At 54.5% G+C, this 20,908-nt stretch overlaps 1 long non-coding RNA gene across 1 annotated transcript in view; it reads left to right on the top strand.

Annotated features, from left to right (window-relative positions):
• Positions 1 to 20,908, top strand: part of LOC118611403 — a 51,055-nt gene that overhangs the window by 18,641 nt on the left and 11,506 nt on the right. The window lies entirely within an intron of this gene.

The following is a 20,908-nucleotide window of genomic DNA, read 5'->3' as shown; positions in this document are numbered from 1 at the left end:
GTTTTGGCCCATGAAATATGAGTGGAAGAGAGATGTGACAGTTTTCAGGAGCAGCTTTCAGGGGCGGTTAGTTCGGAGTTTGCCATGTTCTCATTTCTCAACCTCAGCAGTTGTGGAAGTAGAGGCCGATGGAGCTGCCTTCACCTGCACCCCTGAGTGACTATGATGGGTGGAGGCCCCTCGCCAGTCTGCCTGGGCCTGGAAACGGGTGTGGGCTCCGTTACCGAGGAGGAGGGAACAGAGGTCTGGGAGGACACCAACAGTGTCCCCGCCAGGCTTCAAACCCAGCTGTTTGTCATAGGGCTCGGGGTCTACTCCTGGGGTTCCCTCGTAGGACTGAAAAATTTTAGGAGAAGCACAGAGGGGCTCTCAGGAGAAATTTCCTTAAGCTGTGTGTGTGTGTGTGTGTGTGTGTGTGTGTGTGTGTGTGTGTTTGAGAGAGAGAGAGTGTGTATTTCCGAATGGCACAGAAAATAGTTGCATCTCTCAGCCGGAAAGAAAGAGGAGGCAGAGACAGGGCAGGCTGGTCCTGTGCCCACTGAGAGACAAGAGGCCCTCTCTCCCCACCTTTTTCCCAGGACGCTGACTCAGGTTTGTTCAGCTGCTCCTACCGCACGAAACCCCTTTCCTGCTGTTACATCACGGGACCCGTGTTTCCCACTGAGTTATTCATCTTTACAAAAATTAACTTGTGGGAACTCTTTACATCTTGTAGACACTATTACTCTTTTAATTTATGTTGTTGCCGTTTTCTTGCAGTCGTCACTTTTAATTTCATATAAGGTATTTTTTTGCTTCACATAAGTGTTTAATGTTCATGTAATCGAATCTGGAAATCTGTCCCCTCATGTACATCAGCATTGTGACCGGATGAGCTGGTAGTTCTCACGTGTTGACATGAAGGATGCCTCCTGGGATAAAGGAGCTGTGTGATGGGAAGGCCTGTGACATGGTTGGTTTCTCGAGCCTTCCGGGGCCAGGCATTGTTAGAAAAGACCTCCCCCCATCCCCGCCCCACTTCCTCGCCTCAGGAGACACAGGCACAGCAAAGTGCTCCTTCCGAATCCTACCCATAATCCTTCTGAAGCCATGAATGGCTGACAGTTCTGTCTGAGGCAGCTGAGAGGTCCCTGGAGGTCATCTCTTAGCTTTAGGACTCGGGTGGGCGGGGCATCCCTGTGGCCAAGAGGAGACCAACAGGGCTCAGAGTCAGAGGAAATGGGGTGAATCTTAGCACTGCACCTAACTGGCTGTGTGGCCTTGGGTCAGTCCCTGCCCCTCTCTGGGCCCAGCTTCCTCTTCCGTCCAAGGAGGGGGTCGGCTATCATGGTCTCAAGTTTCCCTTTCACTGCTGATAGCCCACCACTGTTTCTCCACGTATCCCTTTGAAAGAGCCTCCTGCTGGGAGGTGCCTCTTCCTGCCCCTTCTCAGACTCCTCATCTGGGGCAGGAAGGGGCCTTAGTGTGAAGATGTCTGGGAGGATCTGTAGCCCCGACACTTGTTTCTGGTCTGGGGGTATGACTTCTGAGTGCCCCGGTGTGGCCTCAGCCCCGGAGGTGTAGAATGGAGGCAGGCACACGGTGGCCGTTTCATTCCTGCTCGCTCTCTCTGGCTTGGGGGGGTGGGCACTGCAGTCGATGGGCTCACAGGGAGGGGCAGCACTGGCCCATGTTGGAGCTGATGGGGAGGGTACCCTCCAGCCTGGCTTTCCTAAAAACCACATAAAAAATACCTCTAAGACTGTCTCCTAGTGACCGTCAGTCCTTCCAGAGTCCCAGCCAGCCCTGAACTTGTTCTCCACTGAGCCGCAGTTGGACGGTCAGGAGTGATGAAACCCTCTTGAGATCACTTCAGTTCGCCCCTGACATGTTGCTAGGGACATGAGACCTCTGTGCAAATGACTTGGGAGCCACGTGGGACCACAATTCTGAGTTGGCCTCTGGAGACCGACCTGTGCCCCGCCCCCAGGCCCCGGTGCATCAGTCACCTCTCTGGATCTGGTCCCACTGCCCTCAGAGTGTGCAGTGACTCCTGTTAGAGTCTCTCCCTCCCTCCAAACACAGCCCTAAACAAGCTTCAATGTGTCAAGATCAGTAGGATAAGCCTCATGAAAGGTCTTCAGAGCCCTTGATGAATAGGTAGGAAGTGGAGTTGGGGCCGGAGGCAGTGAGCCAAGCAGCCGGGAACCCCAGAGCTTCAGAGTCTGGAGGGAGCAGGCCTGCCTCACAAAGAGGGTGATACACTTCCCTTCCCAGCTCCGAGGTTCCCAAGCCTCAATTTCCTGAACAAAGGTCAGCCCCCGCGTGCTGCTGATGCTCTTTTGGGAGCCTTGGCGCTGGTCAGCAGGGAAGAAAGCCTCCTCTCTCCGGGTGGTGGCTGGCCTGGCACGAGGCTCCCTGGGAAACAGTCCAGTGTGTGGCTCCATGGGGCGTTCAGAAGTCCAGGGCCTGGCGGGCTCTGTCAGCTGCTGGAAAAAAGGGGGCATTGTCCCGTCCTCACCCAAGCCAACCAGCCCTTCCGTCTGCTGCTCCTGGGGGCCCAGCAGACTCCCTGCTCCCAGGGTGGGCTGGGGCCCAGAGGTGCCCACAGCCAGGGGCCAGGACCTGGCTCTGAGCTCGGAAGCCTTAGTCTCAGCACTACTTTTGGACACAACTAATTTAGAACTAATGATCATCCCACATTCAAACAGGGCCTAAGCAATGTAGCTGCCATCGACGGAGCACGGTCCATGTATTAGGGGCCTGACACCCACCATCTCATGTCATGCACACCCCATCCTACAAAGACTATTTCTATGCAAGCTCTAGTTTGCGATGAAGAAACTATGGCTTGGTGGGTTATGACACCCCCGAGGTCACACGGCCCGGGCCGCAGTGCCCAGGCGTGCTGACTCCTGAGACCGGGCACTTCCCGGCTGCTTTCCATGGCACCAGGCCCCTCGGGCGGGATTCCTCTCCCACTTCTCAGTTGGCTAAGGACAGGGGTCTTGTCAATGTGATCGGGCAGTTGGGGCGGGGGTGGGAGGGTTGTTCAGAAGAGGAAATGCGTGTAAGCCGCCTGAGCTGTACCCTATTCGCAAACAGCCACCTTTCGCCTGAGGCCCGAAGGCCTTCTGGAAGTCCCCTCATCTGAAAATAAGAAAGCAGTATTTTAGCTCCTCCACCTGCCCCTGCTGGGGGCTCTTCTGGCGTCTTCCGGGCCCCCCTGGCCGGCGGGGGTGTACGTTCTCACAGCTTTCATTAACTCCCAGCACAGCTGCCCAGGCCGTGCGTGGCTAGGGCCCAGTTGGCCCCGCCACGGCAGGGTAGGGGGCGGGGCTGCTGGGAAATGCCTGGGTAGGTGGCCGGGGAGAGCTGGCTTCCTGGGGCCTCCCCGGGTGCTGAGCAGTGTGGCCACTTCCGAAAGCCCCTTTGTTTGCCCCTTTATCCAGAAGAGCGGCTGCGATTGTGTGGGGCACAAAGCCCCCATGGCCCTGACTTCCCACCCCTGCCAGAGGCCCAGCAGGGAGAGGGTTTCCCAGGCTCCCTGTGAGGCAGGCTCCTGCCCTTCCCAGGCAGCCGGAGACCCACACCCTCTAGTTCTGGCCCCAGGACCTGTTGGTTTAGCCCACATCAGTTCCTCCATCCCGGGGGACCCGGCCGTTCACACAGGACACTGGCTCACTGGTCCGTCAGTCCCCATCCCTGGACTGACACACAGCAAGCGGTTCCTGTGCTAAACACTGGGGGGGACTCCAGGAAGATGCCGTGTGCTCCGCTCACCTGGCCCAAAGCGTTTTCAGAGGGTTTGCTGACATGCAGGCCGCTGAGGGTGGGCTGAGTGTGGGCCACCCCAAGAGGCAGCTGGAAAGTGGGGCAAGGCTGGGGAGTGGGCCAGACGCCGTGTCTGTGGGGTCCTTGCAGCCGCCCCGTGCCAAAGGAGGGGGAAGGCAGGAGGAAGAAGGAAGAGCTCCTTTAACACGCGTGTGCTCAGCCCCATGCCCGCATGACAGCGTGCAGTGCTCCCAGAGTCACCCCGTCCTCTAGACGGCTAAGGCTGAGAGACGTCAGTGACTTTGTCAGGGTCTCACCGCTCGTATGTGGAATTCAAGGCCGTGGGCTCTGACCCCTAAGACCGTGCTTTTAACTACCCTTCAGGAAAGAGGGCAGCAGGTGGCATGGCCAGGACCCTGTAAATGAGGGAAGGGGAGCATCCTGGAAGAAGGCGGACAGGAGGCCTGGAGCACCCGCCCCTCCCATCTGTCCGCCCACCCAGGAGCCCTCCCTCTGAGATGTCACGTGAATCGGCATTGACAGAAGCCCAGGGAGAGTGGGGAGCGCAGCACAGCTGTGGGAATGAGGCATGAGAGGGGGAAGGAGGAAGGCAGCCAGCCGGGACGTCTCCAACCCCCGGCTGCCCCTTGGAGCAGAAGGGGGCCTGTCAGATGTGGGAGGACAAGGGACTCGCCCCTGCTGAGGGAGGCACTGAGCTCAGGCCTCTTGCCAGCCCTGAGAAGGGCCTGACTGGCTGAGCCAGTTCGGAGCAGAGCAGCAGGTTTGGAGAGGGGACGTCGCTCCAGCAGCCAGGCTCTCGCCCTCCGCGTCTCGTGTCCGCTGCATTCGTGGGTGATAGTTCCTCTGGTTCCGGGACGCAGGGATCCCCTCCTGCTAGCCTGCTGAGCACCCCAGACTAAACATGTGCTAACACCAGGGCCTGAGAGGAGGGAGTCCATTCGGCAGACGTGGAAACTGAGGCCCAGACAGGGGAAGGGACGTCTCTGAGTTTGCATAGCAGATGACAGGCAGTCAGGGCTCTTGGCTCTCAAAGGAGAGGATTCAGGGAGGGCCATTAAGGATCTCCTCCTTGTCCCGTACGGGTCACCAGCCCAAGAGGACTCAGAGTCCAGGAGCAGCGCCTTCCCGGATGGGTCCAGAAGGAGTGCTCATGGGCTCCCTGCAGCCCACGGTCACCTCCACTTGAATTAGAAGAGAGGACCTCATTCCCTGGCACTTCCCTGTCTGGCAGCTGTCACACCTGGAGTCTCTGTCCCCCCCGAGCATGCACCGGGCTTAGGGGTCACTCCTTTCAGGAGAACCGCGAGGCCCCGTTGGCTGAGTTAGCTGCTCCTCCCCGGGCTTCCCTGTTATCTAGGCCTTGCCTCACTACACTCTCACACCACGTGGCAGTTTGTCCCCCACTGGACACAAGGCTTTTGGCGCAGGGTCCTGTCTGTCTCCTCCCAGCAGCATCCGGGGACCTAGGCCCGTAATACACGTTGCTGTGTGCTCACTGTGCCCCAGATGCTGGCATTGCACGCAACACCTCGGTGACTCTTCACAACGACCCTTTGGATTCCAGTACTAAAAATCAATAACAAACACTAATAATTAGTGATAAATGCTATTGTTAAGCCCATTCTACAGGTGAAGACACCGAGGCCCAGGGAGGTTAGGCACTTCCTGCTAGGGGCATGTCCGAGTCCTCTATGCCATGCACTGCCTCTGGGGAATGTGAGTTAGGTGCTGTATGGGTGGGAAGGGGTGCACAGATGCTGTTTGGGATTCTTCTCACCAGAGGGCTGCACCAGTTCCTGATGCCACTGGGGACTGTGTCCCCAGCCCCAGGGGCTCCAGGACCCTCTACAACTAGCACTGGGTTCTAGCCTCAGCTTCGCCAGATAGGAGATGTGTGAGCCTCATTCTCCAAGCTTCTGGGGTTCACTGGTCAAACGGACATTAGCTCCCTGCCCCAGCTCCCCTGCAGGCTGGTATGAGGGGCTGAGACAAGATCCTGGAGTGGACGTAAACGTGCTTTGCAAATGTAATGCTTCATACAAACAGGAAACAGAGCTTAGCATCAGTAAAAGCCACCCGCCTCTCTGACTCCTGCCGCCCCCTCGTCTGGGGGCTGTAGCTCCCCACACTGCTGGAGATATGGGTGCTCAGGCTTTCTGAGGTCACCTGCTCCCTTCTTGGCTGGACCCAGATGCCCCCTAAGTCTTTGTGTAGGTTGGTTGGCAGCCTGCAGGGGTATCCACCTGGGATATATAGGATAGTGGGTTCTGGGCCCTGGGAGTCCCCTATAGCTGTATCCCCTAGAACGGGGAGTGCCAGTCCTCTCTGTGCCTGTTCAACAGGGCTTGTGGTGAAGACTGAGGGGGAAGGAGGGTTAAAATCTAGTCCTTGCGACGGCTGCGTCTGCCCAGAAGGGGGCACCCTATCCTAAGGTCCACACAAGGCTCGTCTGGGCTGGCAGCTGGGACCCCATCTGGAGAGAGGGCGCTGGCACAGAAAGCCTCTGGGACTCCCTGAGGTTAGAGCAATCCCCCAGACCAGGACATTCAGCAGGGTTTGGGGGAAGGCAGGGGCACGGTCGGCGTTTCTAGTGGCCCATGGGGAACCTGGGTAGGGGACTTGCGTATGGAGGTGTGGCCTGGAGGCGCTAGGCTGTGATCCATCAGTCCAGTGGTCTGAGTATCGCCTGCAGAGGTTGCTTCTGATGCCAGGCCCTCTTCCCCATGCCCCAGTCCCCCTCTCTCGGAAAGAAGTTCTCATTTCCATCACATTTGCCATTTCCTGGTGTAAGTGAAGAGTGTCAGGAGAGTGACAAGCTAAAAGCTGCTGATTACTGTGGCTTCGAGGCAGCCACCAGTGAAAAGAACCAACATCAGAAATAATGTGGTCCGGCCTGTTTTGGGTGCCTAACCCTGTAATTAATCAGCATCGAGGGGGGGAGTGGATGAGGGTCTGTGTGCTCACCCCCAGGAGGTGGCAAACCTGGCAATTAAAGGGACAGACGCCCTCCCTTTCTGGGGGAGGGTGGAAAAGGCGGGGGGCCAAGGCAGAGTCACCACAAAATCACTGTGGTTATTTTGAATTCAAACCCATATTGTCACTCTGTGGCTTGAGTCTCCTCCCACCCTCCCCCAGAAATCCCTGAGATTACCATTCAATCTGATTTAGCAGCCTGCCCTCTGGGGGCCCAAATGTTAGAACATAAGAGGCTGATGGACATACACAGACACACACAAACACACACACACACACACACACACACACACACACACACAGCCAGAAGCATTTAATCAGTCTGGCAGGAGGGACTGTTTATAGAAGTGATTTCATTTATTTTATTCCTGCTATCGAGCAGGGTTGGCAGGAAAAAAACCTTTGCTCTGGGTTGGCTGGTAAACTTTGCAACTTGTTTGTAAGCTTGTTTTAAACATATGGTATCACAGGAATAAGAATAGTTGGGGCCCTGGTTCCAGCTCACACTCACCAATTTGATTCGTCTGAGCTGTTAATTTTGGGGGCACTCGTGACATCAGGCACACTACCATCCGGATTTGGGTCTCCGGCATTCCTGCGGCGGGTCCTGCCCTGGAGGAGCCTCTCGGTTGCTGGGGCCGTTTTCTGGGATTCAGGAGCTGCCCGAGTTAGGAGGGAGCTTGGCGTGGCAGCTCCGGCCCACGGGAGAGGGCGGCCATGCCCGCCTCAGCGACAGGATGGCGCCCAGGCTTCTAGGTGGAGGAAGGCCTCCAAGTCCCTCGCCTCGCTCAGGCCACAGGCGTTTCATCTCCTGATCTTTTAGTCCCTCGAGGATCAGTGAATTAATCCACTAAAGAGGCTTCCTTGTTTTTATCACCCAGACCCCTTTGTACACCCTGGGGGCCGAGAGGCCTGACAAGACTAAAATCCACAGAGGGGTCAGAGGGGAGGACCAGGAAATTAACCCCACATCCTGAGCAGGGTGGGGTCAGGGGTCATCGGGGTTAGGAAAGGGACTGACCATCACCAGCTGCCATGTCCTGAGGGGTCCTCCAGGGGCACCCACAGGTGGGATTCCAGCTCAGCCCTGAGATTTGGGGTCGGGGGGTGAGATGGAGGAAGGCGGTAAGTTCTTGCTCTGGTGCCACCTCCCCGCAGCAGCCCCCAGACCTCTGAGAAGCATCTTTTTCGCTTTGCTCCAGCACCATGGCAGGGCCCATCCTGCCCCTGACCAGGCCTCTTCCCGGGGTGGGATCCTGCCCCCCACCCCATCTCTGAGCAGCAGCTGAGTCTCCCCACACCATTCCTCCCCCCTCTCTGCTTTTGGAGGAGAATAACCTGTGATAATTTTTTCTTCTTCTTTCTGGCAACTAATGGACTCTTTAAATAGCAAAAATTGCGGCCTGTAATTAAGATCTTGCTTTTTAAATGATTAATCATTGTAACCCCTTTGAGCAGCATCCTACTTTCCAGTCTCCTCACATTGAAATGCAGATCGTTGGCAAGGGAAGGAGGTGCTCCCAAGCCACCGAGGAGCAATTAAACCTTCCCAGCTGTCACTCGTCCTGGGCTGCCTCCCGGCCTGTCCAGACGCCTTGGAGGGCTCGCAGGGTCCCGGCTTCGTGCCGTGCTCGCCGTTGGCTTGGCCGGGGGGCACCGGCGGGTCTGCCTCCACGCCTGACCCCGGCCCGGCAGCCCGGCCAGCCGCTCTTGGGAACGCCTCGGAACACAGATAATGGTTTTGTTGAGCAGTTTCTAGTGCCCAGCACTTCAGTCATAAGATCTCTTTCAGTCTTCACACAGGCCGCCCGAGAGAAGCGTGCAGGAGCCCCGTTTCTTCAAAGGGGCGAACGGGAAGCACAAAGTCACAAATTTAGAACATGGGCCTAGCAGGATTTCAAACGAGGTTGGGCTGATCCAAAACACAGGCCCCTTTTAGTCGTCCACACAGTCAGCAGGAGGTCACAGGGACACCTCACTGCATACACAGGAGGACAGTTCCTCACCAGCTTGCAAAGGGCTCTCTGGGTCGATCGCCTCTAAGCCATTGCAAACAAATGCCAACATTTATCCGCCCTCGGAAGTGTTTTCCAAGCCTTTCATCCTTTGATACATACATGGGCTAGCAATATGATTTAGGGACGATGTGTCATTAAAGCTAGAAGGGGACTTGGAACCCCCTGTGTCTCTACCCCTCATTTTATTCAAGGCACACTGGGACCCAGGGGTTAAGGGACATGGCCAAGATCAATATCATATATACAGCACTTAGAGGGAGGCCAGGCCCCTCGTAGGTGCTCATAGATTTACAGAATGAGCAAACCTGGGCAGACATACTTCTTCCTTCAGGGCTCTGCTTTCTGGACCGATGTGTGTGTGTGCGCGTGTGCGCGCACGTGTGCACGCATGCAATGGTGATGGTTGGGGCCAGGGCGAGCTCCCTCTTTAGTAACTGTGTTAGAGGAAGAGGCTAGAGATAGAAACAGACTCAAGTGTGAACAGGGGTGCCATGTGTGGATGTGTGGTCGTGCAAGCTCCCTGCACAAGTGCACTGGGCTGGGAAGGGTGAAGGGCCCACGCATTGCTGGCCAAGCCAAGATGTGTGCTCTGACAAGTCAGTGAACCGCTTGCTAAGATGCTGTATGCCTTAACCTGTGGGTGGGAGGTGGCACCTGCCCCGTGAAGGACAATTTGGCAAGATACAGCAATGTCACAAATGCACATGAGCTTAGGCTCAGCGGTCGTCCTGGAAATTTGTCCTATGGATGTATTCACACTAGTGAGAGCCAACTCGTGTGCACCATTATTTGTTGCAGTGACGTTTGTATAAGCAAAAGGCTGGAACGATACTATGAAACTGAGTAAAATGAGGGGAAAATAGGAATACAACTTTGTATTGGCTCCTGTGTGTATGGGGAGGCTCTGGCAGAATACAGAAGAAATGAATAACAGTTATTATCTCTTTAGAGAGCAGTGAGAATGGGGCAGATGGGGGACAAAGACGGGAAGGAGACTCCTCACTGCAAACCTTTTTACCTTTATACTAGGTGAAAGTGTTAGCTAGTCAAAAACATTAAATACAAATGGTCTTAAACGCGTCCATCAATATGATACATTCTTATATACAGGCTCGTACAAGGTCACCACCCTGTCAGCTGGTCCCAGCTCCCTCTAGAGCACATGCCCACCTCAGTGGGTGCACACTCTTGTGGGAGGTCACATGGTTAGCTTGTCTGCGGGAGCATCCGGTGCAGACTTACCATTCCCCTTCCTTCACGGGGGTATGGCAGCTTCCTTGGCCTTTTACTTGGCCAGTCTCATGTTGGGGCGCACCCCATAATCCAGGCATCGTTGTGGCCCTCCTCGCCTCATACCTTCAGAGCGTCAGAGTGGCTTAAGGCGCCTGCTGCAGCCAGCTGGTCTGAGACACACATATAACCACACATATACACATGCACGTGTGCGCAGATGCTCAACATGGGGTCGCATGCACACAGGCCTCGCTCGGGCCAGTCTGCAGGTCATGCATGCATCAGCCATCATCAGGAACAGGGACTGAGAGATGATGAGTGGGAGCTCAGGAGAGAGGGAGCTGGAAGAATCTAGGGAACTGGGTCATCACTTCCCACGGGCCTAGATCCAGCTGGGGAATGAGGGTCCACACCCCGTGGGAATGTGAGGAGTCCAGAGTACATGAGCTCAGAAGTCAGACCACCCTGGACTCAAAACCCAGCTCTGCTGCCTGCCCGTGGTGGGCCAGAGGCTGAGCCATTAACATTGGCGGGTCTGCAAACCGAGGGGAGAGGGGTCAGCTGGCCTGTTAAGGTCCCCCAGCTGGGGAGTGGCAGCGCCAGGATCACACCTGGCAGGCCGGCCTAGTGGCCGTGCTCTTCCCTACACCACCGAGGGGGCCACCTCTGAGCTCTGAGGGGCCTTTTGAGGTGTGTGAGCATGAATACACTCAGGTGCACAGCAGGTGCTCAGTACACAGGAGGGCCGCTCGCTCCTGGGGCTGGTTCTGCTCTCTGCCCGGTAAGAGGCAGCTCTGTAGCCAAAGGGTCAGTCGCCTGGTCCTGCTGGACAAGTTTTAAAACAGGTGTCCCAGGGAGCATGGGGGACCTCAGGAAATGCAAGGGTGAGGTCTCCTGGAGCAAGGGTACCTCAGGGGCCACTAGCAGCCAGGAAGGGACAACCCAGCTCACTGTACCCAGAATCAAGGCTCGGTCCCAGGTCCTCACACCCCTCCATGGCTATGTCACCTCCCTTCAAGGTGGCTCTGAGTGGCGCCGAGCTGTCTTACTGTGTCAGGTAGAATTGTTTCTGGCTGCAGGTAATCGGCAGCCCGATGGACGGGAAGGGGGCTTAAACAAATGCAGGCTTGTTCATTTCACACAGCGAGAGGGCGGAGGGTGGTGGCCCCCGGGCCGGCATCTCTGGTAGCCCTGGGACTTGAACTTTAGGCTCTCTTAGTGCTGTCCCTTCAACAGTGCATCGCACTAGCCCACGATGAGGAAGGACCAGCGAGCCCTGATCGCAGCCTGTAGCTGCAGGGGCACCGGACCACCTGGGCACTGACGACGGCCCGGGAAGGAGGCCTGGCTCGTACGGGGGGATTGTGCGGCTCCCAGATCACTCCCCCTTCCTACCCCCAAGGCCCGGGCTGGCATGGAGTAGAAAGGAAGAGAAGCCAGTTGCTCCTTTCTCTCCCCACCGGCAACCCCACCCCGCATTCCAGAGCTGGGTCAGGCCAGCCCAGCCTGTTCCCATCCTCCTTGCCCGTGATGAATGCTAAGGCCGCTTATAGAGTCACAATCACCACATTAGGCTGCCAAAGGCATCTCGGGCCCAGCCTGGAAACACCTCCCCGGCTGAAAGGAGGCACGTCTGGACCGCGCAGACGTCTTTATTCAGCTGTAATTGACGTTTCACAGACGTCTGTAACTCCGTCTGGAGGGACACAAAGCACCCCCATGCTCGGCCCAGGCAGCCTCTTTATGTCGCCCCCTTTCATGTGGCAGTCAAAAGTGGAGGAGCCGCCTGGGCCGTCCTACCCAGTCCTGGGGCCAGGACAAAGGCAGGCGCTGCTCACAGAGGCCTCCTGGTGGGCCTTTACCTCCTGGGGTGCTTTATGCTAATCCAGCGCCAGCCCAGACCCCTCCTGCATATCGATGGGCGGCTGCCAGCCTGGCTGGGACAGAAGATGAGGACGGGTAGAGTCCACGGCTCACCCCGAGAACGGGCAGCCCCCGATAGTCAGGTCTGAGCCGGTGGGTCCCCCTGCGCCCAGACTTCGTTGGCTGAGGCAGAGGAAAGAGGGACCTTGGAGCCCAGAAGGGGTTCTTAGCCTGGGGTCCATAGCCCCCAGGGGAAGGGGCATGTGAACCTCTCAAACCATGCGCAGACCTCTGTGTGGGTCCTTTTTCTCTAGGAAGAGGGTCCATGTCTTTTGTCAGATGCTCACGTCAGTCAACACTGGGCTCTTACAACTTCCCATTTTATGGGTGAGAAAGCCGAGGCCCAGAGAGCAGGTATGCCTCTTCTCCTTCCCACACCCTCTGCTCTGTCAGGGGCCAGGCAGGTGACCGTAAGGACGCACCCATCCAGTTTCGAGAAGGAGGGACCCTCAGGACTGGGCAGTGTGCATCGGTCTGCCGGGGACAGTGCGGCTCAGCCTCAGCCCAGAGTTGCCAGGTCCTCAAGGGAAAACTTAGGTTTTTTTAAAAATGTGAAATTTGCCAGTTTAAAAATGCAGATTTATATTTTAAAGCCGTGGTTGGAGGGGCGGCATATGTGGCCCCGCGAGCTGCTCAGTTTGAGACCTTTGCTTTTGCCTTCGCTGAGATCCCCATCCTCCAAGACTGCAGGCTCTGGGGCTCAAACGCAGCCACTTGCCTGGATTCTCCCAACACACAAGTTCACCCTTGCCCAGGAGTCAAAAGAGGGTTGTGATGCGGGGCTGGTGTCCAGAAGCCACACCAGTTGTCCTCCGTGCCCTGGGGCATGTCTGCGGCCTTCTGACTGGGTGGCTTCTGCTTTCAGTTGTCAGCCACAGCTGAGATGTCCCCTTTCCTGTGACTGCAATTCCTTGCATTTCCTGAGCCCTGCTGTTTCCACGCCAAAGGCAGAAGTGACAGGTTGATGGCAGTGTGTACTGATCCCTGCAGGGCGCCCTGACCTTCCCTCTGGGCTTGGCATGATCCCACAGATCACCCTCCGAAGAGGCCAGGAGGGAGGGGAGGAGACCGAGGAGAAAGGAGACCAAGACACAGACAGCCACAGGAAGAGAGAAGGGAAGGGAGGCAAGGGAGCAGGGAGGGAGGGAGGGAGAGGGAGAGTCGGGCAGATAATGAGAAGAGAAATAGAGAGAAAATCAGAGAGAGAGAGAGAGAGAGAGAGAGAGAGAGAGAGAGAGAGAGACTGGGCTAGGGGCACAGATGGAGAGACAGAAGGAGTAAGACAGAGAGAGAAAGAAACAGCAAGGCTGACACCAATAGAGAAAGCCAGAGAGAGACAGACAGGCAGAGACAGAAAGAGGCCACAGGGAGCAGAGGCCAGAAGGGCAGGAGAGAAGAGAGGTAGGGGGTGCGGGGGGCACAGCCCGGGGCGCGCCGTGTCCCCATTTCCAAGGCTCTGAGAGTGAGAATCAGCGCCTGGCCAGATGACTCTCTCTTTACTCTTGAAACCTGGGGCCATGCTCACCTGCACCTACCTGAAGCTCAGGTGAAGCCCAGGTGAAGCCAGACCTCCCTATGTGCTGGGTCAGTGGCGGACCTCCAGGACTGACCCAGGCCCACGGGCTCTGGAAGGCAGAATGGGGGCTTTTGCTGGACTCCAGGGAGGCCCCGAGAATGAGGAGCTCACCAACATCACCAAAAGAGTTTAAATGCATCCAGGAAGGGAGGAGACAGAATTGTTCAAATTCTTAAAAAAATTCTTTAAAAACCTTTATTAGCTTTTAAGGTGATAAATGAAAAACACGTTCCCCGTGACAGCACAGGAGGGGATCAGGTGGAAAGCAAAGATTTTCCTCCCCCGCGACATCCCCAAGCACACTCTGGGGGACAGGACGGAAGTGCTGAGTCCCCTACTCAAGGCGTTCCTTCCCCTGCCCCTCCCCTCGGTCAGTGGGGTCGGGTTATCGGTGGTTGGCGTCCGAGCTGGCTTTTCCTGCAGGATCCCACGGTGGCAACTCTTGGGAACACACAGAAGGGCCAGGTCCTTAATGAAGCAGCTTCCGCAGGTGCCCACGTGTGCACATACGCGACCCGTCTCCCAGGTGCGGCTCCTAGTGTGTCCGAGGGGCCAGCCAAGTGACCTGTCATCGCCGGCCGGAGAGGCTAGAACACATATTGTGTGTGGCTTATAACCGTGGCCTTCAGAGCACTTGACCTACGTGTCTTGGTTCTCGGGGGCTCACGTGGGGGAAATTTCAGGCACAAGAGAAAGACAAACAGGGCTGGGCCAACAAGGGAGAGGTTTGGGGGGAAAGAGGAGCAGATGGGCCAGACCTGTCCCTTTATTTATTCCGTGACCGATCCCTTCTTCTCCCAAATACTGACAGTGGCGTTTACAACGTGCGCACTTAATTATGTGCATAAACACTGAAAATGTGTAATTAAAAATAGTATACAAACACATTTGAATATGAACTTTTCTATACTACGTATTAGTACGTCAGGTATACACTTATGCATGTTCTGTATTGACTTGCAGGGCAATTTAAAGGCCCACCAGGGATAATTTCGACTGCACTGGACATTCAACCTTGAATATCGACTCCAACCCTGTGAAAGACAAAACTCCGCTGTACCCAACCCCTAGTCTATCGCAATCCCTCCATTAGGCCCTGGGGGGAGCAGAAACAAGTGTCCCGCCCTTGCGTTGGGGGCAGCCGTATAGGCACATGAGGAGAATCCACTGTGATACGTGCTGGATGGGAGGTATGCCCGTGTTTGAAGGATGCCCCGGAAGGGTTTGTAGAAAGTGGGGGACGCTGCAGGAAAGTCTCAGAGGAGGAGCAGGAGTGGTTAGAGGCCTTACAAATTCAGCCTTGCTCCGGACGCCTGAGGGCCGGGCTGGGTTTAAATTCCGGTCCTGCTACATGCTTGCTGTGTGACCTTGGGCCAGTCCCCCCTCATCTCACTGGGCCTGGTGTCCTCAGCAGACACTGTTGGTCACCCACCACTAGCCATTCCTTCATTGTTGCTGGCCTGATTTTGTCCCTGGCTTAGGAAAGGGAAGCCAGCAGTAGCCTGAGCGCCAGCTTCAAGGGGAGGGTTCTGACTTAAGTCACAGAAATCTCTGTTTTCGCGGTAATGATTGGTTGCGGCGTCAAAATGTGTTGTGCCCTTGGCACAGTTACCTATGGCTGCCCAACCAAACACGTCAGCGCTCGAAACAATAGTGAGCATTTGTTTTGTTCAAAAAATCTGTAGCTGCAAGTGGGGACTGCTCGTTTCTGTTCGACTCTAACCCTGTGAAAGACAAGACTCCACGGGCACTGTCCACGGGCAGTTTGAGTGGCGCTGAGGATCTGCAGCCAAGAGGGCTCAGTCACATGGCCGTGGGAGCTGGCTGTGGGCTGGTCACTCGGTCGAGGCTGTGGGCCAAGGGCCCCACGCCTCCTTGCTTGGACTTCCTCTGACTTGGCAGCTGGCTTCCCAGAGCAGATGTCCCAAGAGATAGGAAGGAGAGTCTGCGGATGTCCTCAGGCCTGAGCCTGAAACTGGCACACTGTCGCCTTTGTCATGTTCTATTGGTGAAGTCGTCAACAAGCACAAATTCAAGGGGAGGGCACAGACCTTACCTCTCAATGGGAAGAGTGTAGAAGAATTTAGGGACCGTGGTTTTAAAAAAAAAAATTGGGGGCATTTTTCAATTACAGTTGGAATACAATATTATATTAGTTTCAGGTGGACAACACAGTGATTTATACAACATTTCTATAACTTATGAAGTGATCACCCCTATAAATCGAGTACCCCCATTCGATACCATACATAGTTACTATAATATTATTGACTATATTCTCAATGCTATACTTTATATCCCCATAACTATTTTGTAACAGCCAATTTGCACTTATTAATCCCTTTCCCTTTTATACCTGCCCTTCCAACTCCTCCCATCTGACAACCATCAAAATGTTCTCTGTATCTACAAGTTCCTTCCGATTTCGTTTCTTTCTTTCTTTTGTTCTTTTGGACTCCGCATGTAAGTGAAATCATATGACATTTGTCTCTCTCTGTCTGACTGACTCCACTTAGCACAATGCCCTCTAGATCCATCCGTGATGTTGCAGATGGCAAGATTTCATTTTTTTTTTTAACGACTGAGTAATATTTCATTGTGTATATGTACCGCCTCTTGTTTATCCATTCATCCACAGATGGACAACCAGGTTGCCTCCATGTCTTGGCTATTGTAAATAATGCTGCAATGGGCATATGGATTCACATGTCCCCCTTCGAAGGGGTGCTTTGGGTTTGTTCAGATAGATACCCAGAAGTGGGATCACCTTGGTCCTTGTTTGTCTCTTGTTACAGCCTTTGTTTTCAAGTTTATTTTGTCTAGTATAATTACTGCTATGCCAGGTTTTTTTGTTTGTTTCTATTTTCATGAAATACCTTTTTCTATCCTATTACTTTCAGTCTGTGTTTGTCTTTCGATCTGAAGTGAGTCTCTTGTAGGCAGCCTACGTGAAAGGTCTTGTTTTCTTATCCATTCAGCCACCTGTGTTTTGACTGGAGCATTTAATCGATTTACAGTTAAAGTAATTATTGATAGATATGTAGTTATTGCCATTTTATGTATATTTTTGATCTCCTCCTCCTCCTCCTCCTCTCCACTCCCACCCCCATCCTCTTCACTCTCTTTCTACTTCTTCCCGTAACATTTCTTGTAATACTGGCTTGGTGGTGATGAACTCTTTTAGCTCTTTTTTGTCTGGGAGTCTCTTTATTTGCCCTTTGATTCTAAATGATAGCTTTGCTGGGGAGAGTAATCTTAGTTGTAGGTCCTTCCTTTTCATTACTTTGAATATTTTGTGCCAATCCCTTTGGCCTGCAAAGTTTCTGTTGAGAAATCAGCTGACAGTCTTATGGGAGTTCCCTTGTAGGTAACTAACTGCTTCTAAGATTCTCTCTTTGTCTTTAACCTTTGGCATTTTCATCTTGATGTGTCTTGGTATAGGCCTCTTTGGATTCATCTTGTTTGGGACTCTCTGTACTTCCCAGGGTTGTATGTCTATTTCTTAGCCAGTTAGGGAGGTGTTCTGTCATTATTTCTTCAAATAGGTTTTCAATTCTTGCTCTCTCTCTTCTCCTTCTGATATCACTATGATGCGAATGTTGGTATGCTTGATGTTGTCCCAGACCCGGAGGCCATGTTTTAAAACTCCCAAAGCCAATGAAACATGGGAGGAAAGATAGTTTTACGCCTCCCAAAAGACATAAGGCTTAACTGAATCACAATTGAGAGGCCAACATAAGAAATGAGACTATCCCAAGAAGAATAAGATGATCATTCACTTGACTCTTCGTGATTATGGTCATAGTTTCATAAGCTTCAGGGAAAGAAGACCGTTATAATATCTCCTGTAATTGTTATATTTGGGATCATAACAAAGCCTGCCTAAATTATATATGACACGTAAATCATACCTAAAATCCTATAGAATTGCATCATTTGACGGGAAAACTCAGTACTATCAAGGTGTTAATCCTTTCTAGATTACAATGTATATACGATGTAATACTATTGAGATGGAATATTGATACTTATATGCAGATTCTAAAGTTCCTCTAGAAAAGCAAATGTGAAGAATTAACTAAGAAGATTTTGAGAGGGAAAAAATGTTCACGCAGGACACAAAAACTCAAATAAAGGGATGTATTGTAGCACATGTTTTAATGACAAGAAATTGAAAACAACTTGAAGGTCTGTCAACAGGGGAATAAATAGTTACATAAATTAGAGTGGTGGGTCTCACACCGGGGAGGCTGGCGGGCCCTGCTCCCAGTCTCTGATTCGGTAGGCTGGGGGAGGAAGGACTCAAGAATTTTGCATTTCTCCCAAGTTCCCAAGTGATGGTGATAAGGCTGGTACAGACCACACTTTGAGGACCATTGAATTAGAGACTTTCTCCATTAGAGAATACTCTGATTGGAGGACAGGGTGGGTGAGCTGTAAAATATAAAGAATTTTCCCCAAAAAAAACACAGTGCGGCATCGCCGAGGGCCCCAACCCATCCAATGCCTGACGCTCTGTGTGTCCACAGCTCTGTGCTGAGAGTGACCACAGCGTGCACCACAGTGTCAGTGCCGAGGGTCCCTGTGACCATGCCCCCCACCCAGGTCATCTTTGTCCTCCACATCCTCCATGCCTCGTACAGACCTGTGACATGTGCTGCTTAGAGGAAGGAGAGAATACCGGCGTTGGGGGCTGGGCAGAGATAGGGCCAGTTCACATTTCTGCTCCTCATCTACTGGTCGTGTGGCCTTGGGCTAGTGTCTTTGCTTCTTTGAAATGCACTTTGTTCATCTGTGAATTGGGAAGCCCAGTATCTACCTCCCGGGATGGCTATGAAGCCGTGGCACAGTGGCTGGCGCCTACATAAATGCTCAGGGAAACTGGGACGAACTTTCTCCCAGTCTCTGCACATTCCCAAGTCTGTGCGTGCTATGTATGACTCTCCCCTTCAGAACGCCATCTCTCCAGCACTTCCCATGCTGCTCCCAAACTGTTCAAGCCTCAGCCCGACCACAAGGGACGAGGAATTGGGGCAGAGAGCTGCCCACCTTTACCCCGAAGGCCCCCAGAATCTACCTCTGTCTTCTCTCAAGGTCTTTGCCTTTCCTTCCCCATCCGCATCTTCATAGACCCAAAAGGACATACCAGAGCACAACTCAAGCTGGAAGTCTCTGGAATTCCTGGGGCAAAAAAACCCCACCCTGGTGCCGGGAGCATTCCCAAGGCCTAGGTGCCCCACACCCCTGGCCTGCCTGCTCCCTGGAGAGGGGTTCTCCTATTTTCCCAGCCGGGAGACCTGCCGGTTCCCACATTACCACATGAATGGGGCGCAAGCCCCCCTGTCCACTTGAGCAAACAATTTGGCTAGCAAATTGACATAATTACAGAGACAGAGAGGGAAGAAAGCTGCCCCCACCCCTCGGCCCCCCAGCGGGCAGCTCCCGCAGGGCTTTGTGGGCCAGGGCCCTCAGGGCTGATTAGAAGCCGTGTGGCCTTTTCAAGAGCCCTAGGTGATTGGCCCCCTTAATCTGATTACAATTTACAGAGCCCTTCCAGCCAGCTCTGAAGGGCCGTTCTCAAGCACCCTGCTTGATAGTTGCGCACACAAGTACACACACACACACACACACACACACACACACACACACAGCACCCACTTGGACCTGCTTGTGGGGGCGGTGGCTCTGTCTCTCCTCGCCACGCCTCGCTTCCTCAGGGCCCTCTCAGTGGTCCCAGTTGCTGCCCTCGGGTCCCACTCCCCTCAAAATAGGCCTTAAACTGCGGACACAGGCACTGGGGTGGGGTGGGGGGGCTGACGCTGCCCCTAACACTCTGGGTCACCTGTCTTTAGAGTATCCCATAGAGTCACACTGCCCAGGACAGAGGTACATGAGTGCACTCACACCCATGAGCACACATCCCCACTGCCAGCCCTCCTCAGTGCCTCCCGGGCAGCCAGGACCAGGCTGTCTGACCCCTCCGGGGCGGCCTCTGTCCACAGCAGCTGTATTTCCTGGGCTTCTGGAGCTGCAGCTCCCAGGGGATTAGGCCCAGCAGGCAGCTCAGGCACCTGACTGCTCAGGCCACCCCCCCTTGGGAACTCAGCCCTCCATATCTACTTTGTGGCTCTTAATCCCCAGGGCTCAGCCACAATTGCTCCCTTTTCCCATACTTGCTTCTGGCTCTCACGAGCCCCAGCCTGGCCTCCCATCCCAGATGGAGCCCTCCTGGGCAGCAGCTCAGGATGAGGGTGGGATGGAGGGGGGGCGCAAATCTGGGGCCCAGGCAGAAAGGGACCTTGTTAGCTGACCACCCTCACACTAGAGATGCAAGACGGGCTTGTCCATGGGGAGGGGGGCTTGCATAGGGTCCTCTCAAGGGATCCCTAGCCTGCTGACCCCTATTTTTCAGTCCCCTCAGTCTGGAGGCCCTGAGAAGGGTGACCTCTGCTTTGGAACCCACTCTTTTCTCTGACTACCCAGGCTGGAGAGGCCGGAGCCAGAGAGCAGGGAGCATGGAGCCCAGGCTCAGACATTGCACAGTCAGAGGCACCTGGGCTCACCCTGGCACCACGCTGAATAACACTGTGACCTTGGACAGGTTATTTATCTCCTCTGGGACTCAGTCTCCCCACCTGTGAGATGGGCATGACACAAGCGCTCTCTCAGGGTGGCTAGGAGGTTAAATAATGGCAGGTAAGGCACTCAGCACGGTACCCAGAACACGGCACTCAGTACACGGCAGCTGTCATCACCTGTGGGTCAAGAACAGGAGGGCACTTGGGATACAGCCATCAAACACACAGATGGGGGACAGTGTGCCCTTGCAGCCCTGCTAGCGACTCCAGGCTTCAACAGGGCTTCGGGGAAGACCCTTACAGCCAGATTTTTCAAGACAAGCCTCCCAGTTGCCAACATTTTAAAGACCCCATCCCTGATCACGTGGGCCAGAGACAGTTTAGGCAACAGAGACCCAGACCCCAGTCTCTCCACCCAGTGGGCCTCCAAGTGGCCTGAGGTGACTGCCCGATCCCTGCCCTCGATGTCCTCCCTGCCCAGCCCCAGGACCCAGGTCACGTAATCAGGAGAAGAGGCCCTGCCCAGAGCCCTCAACGCCTGGTCCTTTGTTGGGCCTCACAGTTGGCAGGACTGCTAGCAGCCTGGCTTGGGAGGACCCCCTCCACCCAGTTCCTCTCCCGGCCCAGAGGCCCCTCCCAGGCCCTCCGTAGGCGTGCCCGAGAAGCTGGGGCCCCATCAGCTGAAATCAAAGCCGCTGGTCCCCGCCCCAGCACGCTGCACCCCTGCCTAGCACCTCCTCCTTTGTCACAATGTTTTTCAATCCAGTGAAGCAAACTGTCCAATTAGAGCCAGGGCCTCCAGCTTCCATCTTTGCCGATGTTTAATTAACATG

Source organism: Rousettus aegyptiacus, unplaced genomic scaffold, assembly GCF_014176215.1.
Source record: "Rousettus aegyptiacus isolate mRouAeg1 unplaced genomic scaffold, mRouAeg1.p scaffold_m13_p_14, whole genome shotgun sequence".
In the NCBI taxonomy this organism is placed as follows: Eukaryota; Metazoa; Chordata; class Mammalia; order Chiroptera; family Pteropodidae; genus Rousettus; species Rousettus aegyptiacus.
This window is presented reverse-complemented; position numbering and strand designations above follow the sequence as displayed.